At 45.2% G+C, this 8,933-nt stretch overlaps 1 long non-coding RNA gene across 1 annotated transcript in view; it reads left to right on the forward strand.

Moving 5' to 3' along the window:
• LOC103557243 (uncharacterized) overlaps nucleotides 1–7,339 on the forward strand; it is an 84,171-nt gene extending 76,832 nt beyond the window's left edge. Inside the window, exon 6 of the long non-coding RNA XR_546417.2 lies at nucleotides 6,245–7,339. This is a non-coding gene — a long non-coding RNA (uncharacterized lncRNA). The remainder of the gene's footprint in view (nucleotides 1–6,244) is intronic.
• Nucleotides 7,340–8,933: the final 1,594 nt, after the last annotated feature.

Raw genomic sequence — 8,933 nt, forward strand, 5'->3', positions numbered from 1 at the left:
TATAGTTAACAATGCGATATTGTGCACTTCAAAATTTAAGAGACTAGAGCTCATGTTGTGTTCTTTTTTCCCAGTTTCATTGAGATGTAATTGACATATAATGTTATGTATGTTTAAGGTGTACAATGTGATCTGATATTTGTATATATTGTGAAATAATTCCCACAATAAGGTTGGTTAACACCTCCATCATTTCACATCATTACTGTTTTTTGCATGTGTGTGTGGTGAGAACATTTAGGTTCTACTTCCTCAGCAACTTTAGTCACTGTGCTGTACGTTAAATCCCCAGAACTGACTCATCTTATGGCTGGAAGTTTGTACCCTTTGACTAACATCTCCCTATTTCCCCCACCCCTCAGGCCCTGGCAACCACCGTTCTACTCCCTGCTTCTGTGGGTTTGGTTTTCCTTAGGTTTCACATACAAGCGAGATCATACAGTATTTGTCTTTGTCTGGCTTATTTCATTTAACATAATGTTGTCAAGGTTCACCCAAGTTGTTGCAAATGGCAGGGTTTCCTTCATTTTTTCGGCTAAGTAACATTGCATTGTGTATATTTAGCACATGTCCTTTATCTCTCGTCCTTCGATGGACACTGAGGTTGTTTCTCAGTCTTGGCTATGGTAAATAATGCTGCAATGACATTCAGGTGCAGATATCTGTTGACACAGTGTTTTCATTTCCTTTGGACGTATTCTCAGAAGTGGGACTGCTGAATCATACAGTAGTTCTATTTTTAATTTTTTGAGGAAACTCCATACTGGTTTTCATAGTGGCTGTACTGTCATTTTAAGTGTTCTTTTGATTACAAAAAACAAACAAAGGGACAGAAGGAAACTTTAGGAGGTTTTGGATGCGTCCGTTATCCTGATCGTGGTGATGGTAGGATGGGTCCTTGCATACATCCCAACTCATCAAATTGTATGCATTAAATATGTGCTGTTCTTTGTGTATCAATTATGCATCAATAAAGCTGTTTTAAAAAACCAAACAAATAAGCCATCTAGAAGGTCCCTGGAAAGGCGGCTGCATCCTCGGCCTCCTCCCACTGTGGGTTTTGTCTATAAAATGTAACAAATCCCTCTTCCCTCCCCATGGGGGACAGGGCAGTGTTGGGTGCCAAACTTGTGCCAAGTATGTATTAATAAACTCTGAACTGTATTGGCAGCTTTGTGGTTTTCTGCAGCCTTTTGCAGCCTGGAAAATGTTTTCCGATTAGAAACCCCTGCTGTTTTATCTATTACGTATGAAACCGAATAAGTCTCCACATGTCCACTGGGGGTTGGTGAGTAACATCAGAGTGTGTAGCGAGGGGAAGGAATTAAAAAAGGAGCTAATGTCATCCGCGGGGAGTAGCTGGGGAAACAAGAAACCACTCTGGACGAGCAGGGCTGCAGAAAGGCTTTTTGCCATGTATCATGGCCCCTCGAGGCAGGAGCTCACGTCCCCTGTCCGTGCCCCCAACATGTAGAAGGCAGCTGCAAAGAATGTTATACACGGGCTGACTCACAGAGGGGAAATTTTATCTCGCAGGCAGATTTGATTTCCTGAGAGCCATATGCTTGCCTTTCTTTTTCCCAAAGAGCCCACAGTCTCATGTGGGAAAAATTCAGAGTTTTATTGGCTTTCAGAGGAGAGGGAATTGGAAATGTTAGATAAATAGAGACCACATGGACCAGAGTTTCCTCGCACTCCCCCGGGGCGGTGGATGAGGGCCATGCCACGAAGCTGCAGATCCGCGGACAGAAATGCAAAACTGAGATGTGGAAGAATTGTGGGACGACGGGAACCAGGAAACGTGGGCTCTGTGCCCTGCTCTGTCACTTAACTCCTCCGAACCACATTTTCCCTGTGACGTGGGGGAGGGCAAGATTTTCCGTTTATCTGGCAAAACCAATGTGAGTATCTAAGAGGGCAGTGTATGTGACACTGCCTTGGGATTCAAAAGGGGTCCTGATAGGTCAGGTTATAGGAGGATGTAACTTATAATCTGACCAAAACTAAGGTATTCGTCTGCCCACTCTTTAAGCAAATATTAATTGAATGCTGTATCGGAACACTTTGTCTGCAAGTGGCATAAAGCCAACTGAAAATACTTAAAGTATTGGAAGAGGGTCAAAAGGTACAAACTTCCTGTTACAAAATAAAGTCCTGGGGGTGTAATGTACAGCATAGTGACTATAGTTAATAATGCTTTTTGCATATTTGAAAGTTGCTAAGAGAGTTGATCTTAAAAGTCCTCATCATAAGAAAAAAACCTCTAACTATGTATGGTGATGGGTATTAACTAGACTTGTTATTGGTGATTATTTTGCAATATATACAAATATTGAATCATTGTGTTACACACCTGAAACTAATATAACGTTATATGTCAGTTGTACCTCAATAAAAAAAATTTTTTTAAAGGTTAAACATAAAGTTACCATATGATCTGGCGATTCCACTCTTAGGTATTTACCTTAGAGAATTGAAAACATATGTCCACACAAAAACAGGTAATCTTATACTTAGTGGTGAAATATTGAGTGCTTTCCCTAAAAAAAAAAAAATACTTTCCTCAAAATAGAGAAGTGATTAGCTCATTCATTTATTCATTTATTCATTCAGTCTGTAAATTGACAACACTTTATTAAGTACATGCTATGTGCCAGTTGCTGTTCTAAGAACTGAATATATAACAGCAAACAAATCAGCCTCAGTTTCCCACAGGATATATAGTCTAATGGGAAGATACAGATAATAATAGCCACGTAAATATATAATTTTTCAGGTGGTGATAAGTGCTACAAAGGAAAAAAAGCAAGGCAAGGAGAGACAGAGTGACAAGGAAGTGCCATTTTGGGGAGGAATCGTCAGGGATGGCCTAAGCAAATAGGCAACACTTGAGCAGAACCCTGAAGGAAAGAGGGAGCAAACTGTGCAACTATCTTGTAGAAAAGCATTCCACGGAGAGAGAACAGCAAGTGCAAAGGCCCTGAGGTGGGAGTTAGAAAGCTAGTTAGGATGGAGTGGGCTGAGCTAGGGTGAGTGTGGTAAGAGATGAGGTCAGAGGGGAGCAGGCAGGTACTGCAGGGCCTGTGAGTCAAAGGAAGGATCTTGGCATGAATGGAGACCTTTTGAGGGCTCTGAGCAGAGAAGTGGTATTATCTGACTTCCATTTTTAAAAGGATCTCTCAGGCTAATCTTTGGAGAACGGCACAGAAGGATAGCAGTGGAGGCAGGGAGACCAGCGGGAAGGCTATTGCAGTGGTCTGAGCCAGAAGACTAGGAAGGTAGCAGCAGACATACAAGAAAGGGTTGGATGATGGATATATCTCAAAGGCAGTGCTGGTGGGAGTTGCTTATGGACTGGATGTAAGGTATAGGTGTATGACAAAGTTTTAGGAGTGGTCCATGTACAGCTGGATCCATGAGCTCAAACAATAAAATCAGGACTCTTTTTCTCCATCTCTGAGTCCTGCTTTTGTCTGTATTGGCTTCGTTTTCAGGCAGGCTCTTCCACATGGGGGTAAAGATGGCCACCAGCACCTCATGGCCCACTTTAGGACGCTCTCTCAGAAGAACAAGGAACCTCTTTGTTCCCAAAGTCTTCAATAAATGTCCTCCCTGATCTCATTGGCTTGAACAGGGTCATGTGATCACCCTGAACCAATGAGAATAGCCAGGGGATGGAATTACATTGACTGGGTTGGGCCTAAGCCACATGCTCCATTCCTAGAATGATGGGCAGAGTTAGCTTCCCTTCGGCACATGGGGAGATGCAGATAATGTGGTTATGGAGAGAAGGGGGCTGGATGGGGGTTGGCCACCATAATGTCCACTGCAATCGGGGCAGTTTAACAAGGGCATCCAGAGCAAATGGAAAGGGTACACATCAAAGATGCAAATTGGTGAACTAATTACATGTGGAGGCTGAGGAAGAAGGGACACTGGAGATATTTCCAAAATAATTTAGGGAATGATATTAATAGAATTGGGGACCGGGGGATCCAAAGAATGTTTACGTTGCAAAAGGGTGAGATCATGAGTTCAATTTTGGTCATGTGAGAGAGAGACACGTAAATGACTAACCACAAGTCAAAGCAGAACGAAATGGATGTTAACTGAGAAGAATAAGCAAAATACACAGGGGAAGCTATAATCATGGTGCCTGCAGGTCAGAAATGGAGAGATGGATAACAGTCGGGTAGACATTTAGATCTGTCTCCCAACAGACCAGGAGTGGAGTTTCCCTGTCATTGATAACGAGCACTTAATTATCCACAGCACTGACCCCACTAGGTGTGGAGCGTCTTTTTAGTTGTTAGCTTCACCACTGGTTTGTGTACCAGAGCTGCTAATAGGTAGCCCATCTGACTGCACAGTTTCCCTCCTCCATCTTGCCCCAGGCACAGCCTTCTGTTCAAGCAGTGAAACAGCCATGGGAAGAATCACCTGCAGTTAGGGGCACAGCGCTCTTTGTTGGCTGCAGATGGAAGACTGGAGAAAGCTGGGCGTTTTTCAGGGGAGAAGCAAGTGGAGAAGGGGGTACCTCCCATAATTAAAGTCCAGCCCAGCGCTTCTTCTAAAGGAGAAGCAAAATACAGTCAGTGCAACTTCCTCCAAAACGGCTAAGAGAGCCACGGAGAAAGAAAGACGCTCCTGTCTGCGGGAAAAGGGGAGAATGAAACGGGAATATGCTGCAACAGGCGAAGCTTCCTGGGAAAAGATAAGAGCAGCTAAAAATCGGAATTAGATCACACCAGCCAAGGCAATTAAGGAGAATAAGATGTGCTTTTACGAATATCAGGGGAAAGGAGATCATGGAGAGGAAATAAGACTTAATAAATGCAGAGGACCATGAAATTAAGGATGACCACAAATGACTGAAATACCCAATTCATTCTTTGTTACCCTTTAACTAGGAAAACAAAGAAAAGAAATTGAGCAATTAAAAAGTAAAGATGACTTGAGAAAAGACTACGGTAGATTCCGGCAGGGAGGAGATGTCCCTGGTGGGGTCCTCAAACGCTGCACACTCTTCCCTGGGACCCAAAGACATCAGGGCTCACGAAGCTGCCCCAGCCCCGCATTCGCACTGGGCTGGTGAGCACGGTGTGCTCAGTTTCCTGAGTTCGATGAACTGACAGAGCTGAGGAAAGACGGTAGAGAGAGGAAGGGAAAATGGGAAGGAGAGACCCTGGCCAGGCACCCCTAAGCCATGGTGCGTTTGGAAGCATCATGATGGCCTCGAACTAAGTGGTGAAGAAGTTCAGCTGGTCTTCAGCATCGCCCCTCCCCACCCATTCCTCTCGGCCTCCCTCTCTCCTTCCTCCTCAAGTGCTTACAGGCAGTGGTTAGTGCACATCTATTGGCTTAGTGTCTGTGAGGAGCCCACCCACAAGGCTGTCCCACTTTTGAGAGAAGAGAGGAAGTACAGTGAGGCGGCGCACGCAGAGCAAACAAGAGCGGCTCGTCCTTTTTTCTTAAGTGAGGAGATCAAGTTGATTTCTATAACTTGCAACCAAAAGTCCTAACACAGCCATGTACTCTGACGGGCACTGGGGATGCAAAGGGGTGAAGCTAGGGCGCTGCTCTCAAAGAGCTCCCGGCTACGTAAGACAGACATCATGTAAACAAATCTTTGCAACTTTTGGTGTGATGAACGCAGTAATGGTGGATGTATGGACAAGGTACCCTGACAGCTCGGAGGAGGAGGAAGCCACTCTGCTAGGGCAGCCAGTGAAGGCTTCTACAGGTCTCTTGTGCTTGATTCTGATGGATGATTAGGATTTTGACAAGTGGCAAAGGAGCACTTTTCAGACAGCAGGAACCTCATGTGCAAAGGCCGTGGGGCACCAAGAGTGTGTGACATCCAGTACCTACACCATTCCCTTTCCTTTCTAGATCTCTCCATCATCTCCACCCTCTGGCTGCCCAATATTCTCTTTTAACTCAAACTTTTCTTGCTAGAGAGAGAGTTTTAGGAATAGACTGAACTGTTGGTTAAATGCAAGTGTTAGGGACACTGTCACCTCCCTTAATTGCATTACAAAGACTAAAATGTGAGGATGATGCTTAACCAAGCAATAGACTTTCTGACATGGTGGTTACAGAGGTTTAGGGTGGTGGGGGCAGGGATTTAGGAGAGCACCCTATGGATGACCACCCCCTGTGTCTAGATGGCTCTTAGACCACTGGAAGCCACTGGGAGTACAGAGCCCCTCACACAGCTTCTTCTCCTCATTCATTCATTCAGGGGATGCCACGCCGAGCACACCAGACATGGCTCCTGCCCTTGAAGAGACTAAATCATCACGGAAACAGAGAGACAACTGCAAAGGGAGAAGCTGCAAATGGGAAGGAAAGGTGTGGGTGCTGTGACCGTGGGCCCCAGGGACACAATCTGGGCAGAAAGATCAGGGGAAGCCTCTTGGTACGGATGTGAAGGACAGGGAGGCTTTTACTAGGCCAAGAGGGCTGAGAAGAGCATCCCCCGAGGCCAAGAGAAGAGCAGGGGCAAAAGCCCTGTGGTGGCAGGACAGGTGGGTGGAAGGAAGGTCAGTGTGACTGGAACAGAGAGCAAGGGCTGGGGTCCGGGCACAAAGTGAGACAGAAATGGGGAAGCTCACGGTGCCACACAGGTGGGGCTGAGGCCCAGATTCTTCATCCCAATAGCAGTGGGAAGCCACTGAGAAACATAAGCAGCGGGGTGACAGGAAGGTTCCGATTTGTGTAAAATAAATTGGAGCAAGCCCACATGGCGGGGGTGCAGGTTCAGATGACAGATGGCGGTGGGGCTTGGATTTGCGCAGAGACAGTGAAGATGGATGGAAATTGGGCAGGATGGTGGTGTGGGATGGGGTATGGAGAGGAAGGCATCATGTCTCTATATGGAAAGAGGCACCATTAAGCAAGTTGGGGACACTAGAAGAGGACGTATGGCCTCACTTGGCCTCAGCTGCCCTTGTTCTTGTGCTTGGACCTGCCCAAGGACCATTTGGAGGTGTCAGTGCTGTGCTGTCACCATCACCCTGAGTGGCCTCCAGACCTCTACTTTGATAATCAACAGGCCACAGCGTGTCCTTCTTCCCCAGTGGAGGGAACGTGGCACAGTCGGACAACAACAAGACTTCAATGTTGTGACTGTTATTGTCATTCTATATGTTTTTGCCAATTTTTTTTTGGTGTGGGACGAGAAGAGGTTAATGCTCCAGACAAAAGGACTAAGAAGGAGCTATCAACTTGGCAAAACGTATTGAAGAGTTCTGTGATCAAGCAATCATACAGTGTTGGAATTTAAAGTAAAGGGATCTTAGTAAAAAAATAAAAATCTCTTTGACAGCTGTTAAAACACCCCCTGCTTCAGCGTTTCAATGCCTGGGAGCAAACCGTTTCCAAAGCAGCCACTTCCATTGTCAGAGGCTCTGATGGCAGGAGACACGGTTTGCTTCTGTTGAGTCGGGATTTATCTCTGAGCAACTTCCACCCAGTTGTCTTGGTTCTGTTCTCTGGAGGCGGAACAGGTCAATGTTCCTTTTAAAAGGTGGTGCCCAGAAAGCGCACAAGACTCCAAGTGTGGTCTGATTGAGTTAAAGTCCTGTGGGGAATTTAGAGGGAAAAAAATAAAGCCACTGAGTTAACCAGCTCTAAAAAATGACAGTCATAGAAAGGGTCCATAAGCGGAACCTTAGAATTATAAACTAAAGGGGGCCTTTGAAAATGCCCAGGTTGTCACTTTCCCGGAAGAGGAAAAGCACACCGAGTCCTGTCCAACCCAGAGAAGCTGACCTAATTTTTAGGGTCTCTAAAAGCAATGGTTCCATGGATGTTTATTGTAGAGATTTCTTACAAATCAATTATTATAAATATTTTCAAATCAGTGCTTTCTAGTGGACTAATTTGTTTTTACATTTCCCTCTCTTGCTATTATCTCTCTTACCACATAAGTTGTCTTCCTAACGAAGCCGCTTATTGTATCATATTCCAGGAACGCGCGCTCTTCCGCTCTTGTAGCGTTTCAGTTCCTACTGCATTAATTAACCACACTTCCTCTATTATTTTCCGCTTTTTTTGTATGGGATCCATGCTATTTATCCTTGTATTGTTGCATAATGTTTTGTGTGAAGGATGTGTTCTCAAAATTGCATGCAAATCTAATCTTTGTGAATTGAGTCTCTTCAATTAGAAGTGCCTTCCAAATGCATTTTGAGTGTCATTATTTAAAGGCGCTTTATGGGAGGCAGCCTGGTAGAACGGGAAACATGACCTTTGGAGCCAGTCACCGACACCACCTGGATCTGGGCCTGCCTCTTCCAAGCAGTGTACCCTTGACTGGTGACTTAATCCAGCGGAGCCCTGGTTTCTAATCTGTGAAAGGGGATAATAACACCCCTTTAAAATGTTGTTGTCGAAAATCAATAAGCAAAGCAAAATTTTACAGCCTAGGAAGTAGAAACGCCTCTCTCTCTTTCAAGTGAAGAGCCATTTTTTAAAGTGAATAATCTTTTCAAAAGTCTATTTTGCAAGTTCAGGTGTTTCTGATCGCACATCCCTAAATCAGGACACAAGCATATATTGATTTCACCCTCTGACTTGGCGAGCTTTCCACCAAACTTCTTCCTGGGTCCCCACTTTTGAACCCCACCCTGTTCTGGGCACAACTTCCTCTCTGGTCCCAAACGGAGGTCAATAGCTGCAGGACTGCCAGCTGCCTCATCAAGTCCCTGCTTTTGGCGACCGTGCTGGAGCTCTTGATGCTTAAGGCCCATTCCTCTCTTTCTCACTCTTCTTTATGGATCACCTTCTGAACAGCTTTACCTGCCCTTTTTCATGGTGTTTGGGTCTTTTTGGTTCTCCCCAAGCTCTTCTCCAGAAGGGTGGGATTTTTGCATCCATTCGAATCACCCATCTCTCCTACCTGACTTTGAGCTCCTTGAAAGGTCACC

Source organism: Equus przewalskii, unplaced genomic scaffold (assembly GCF_037783145.1).
Source record: "Equus przewalskii isolate Varuska unplaced genomic scaffold, EquPr2 ChrUn-13, whole genome shotgun sequence".
Taxonomy (NCBI): domain Eukaryota; kingdom Metazoa; phylum Chordata; class Mammalia; order Perissodactyla; family Equidae; genus Equus; species Equus przewalskii.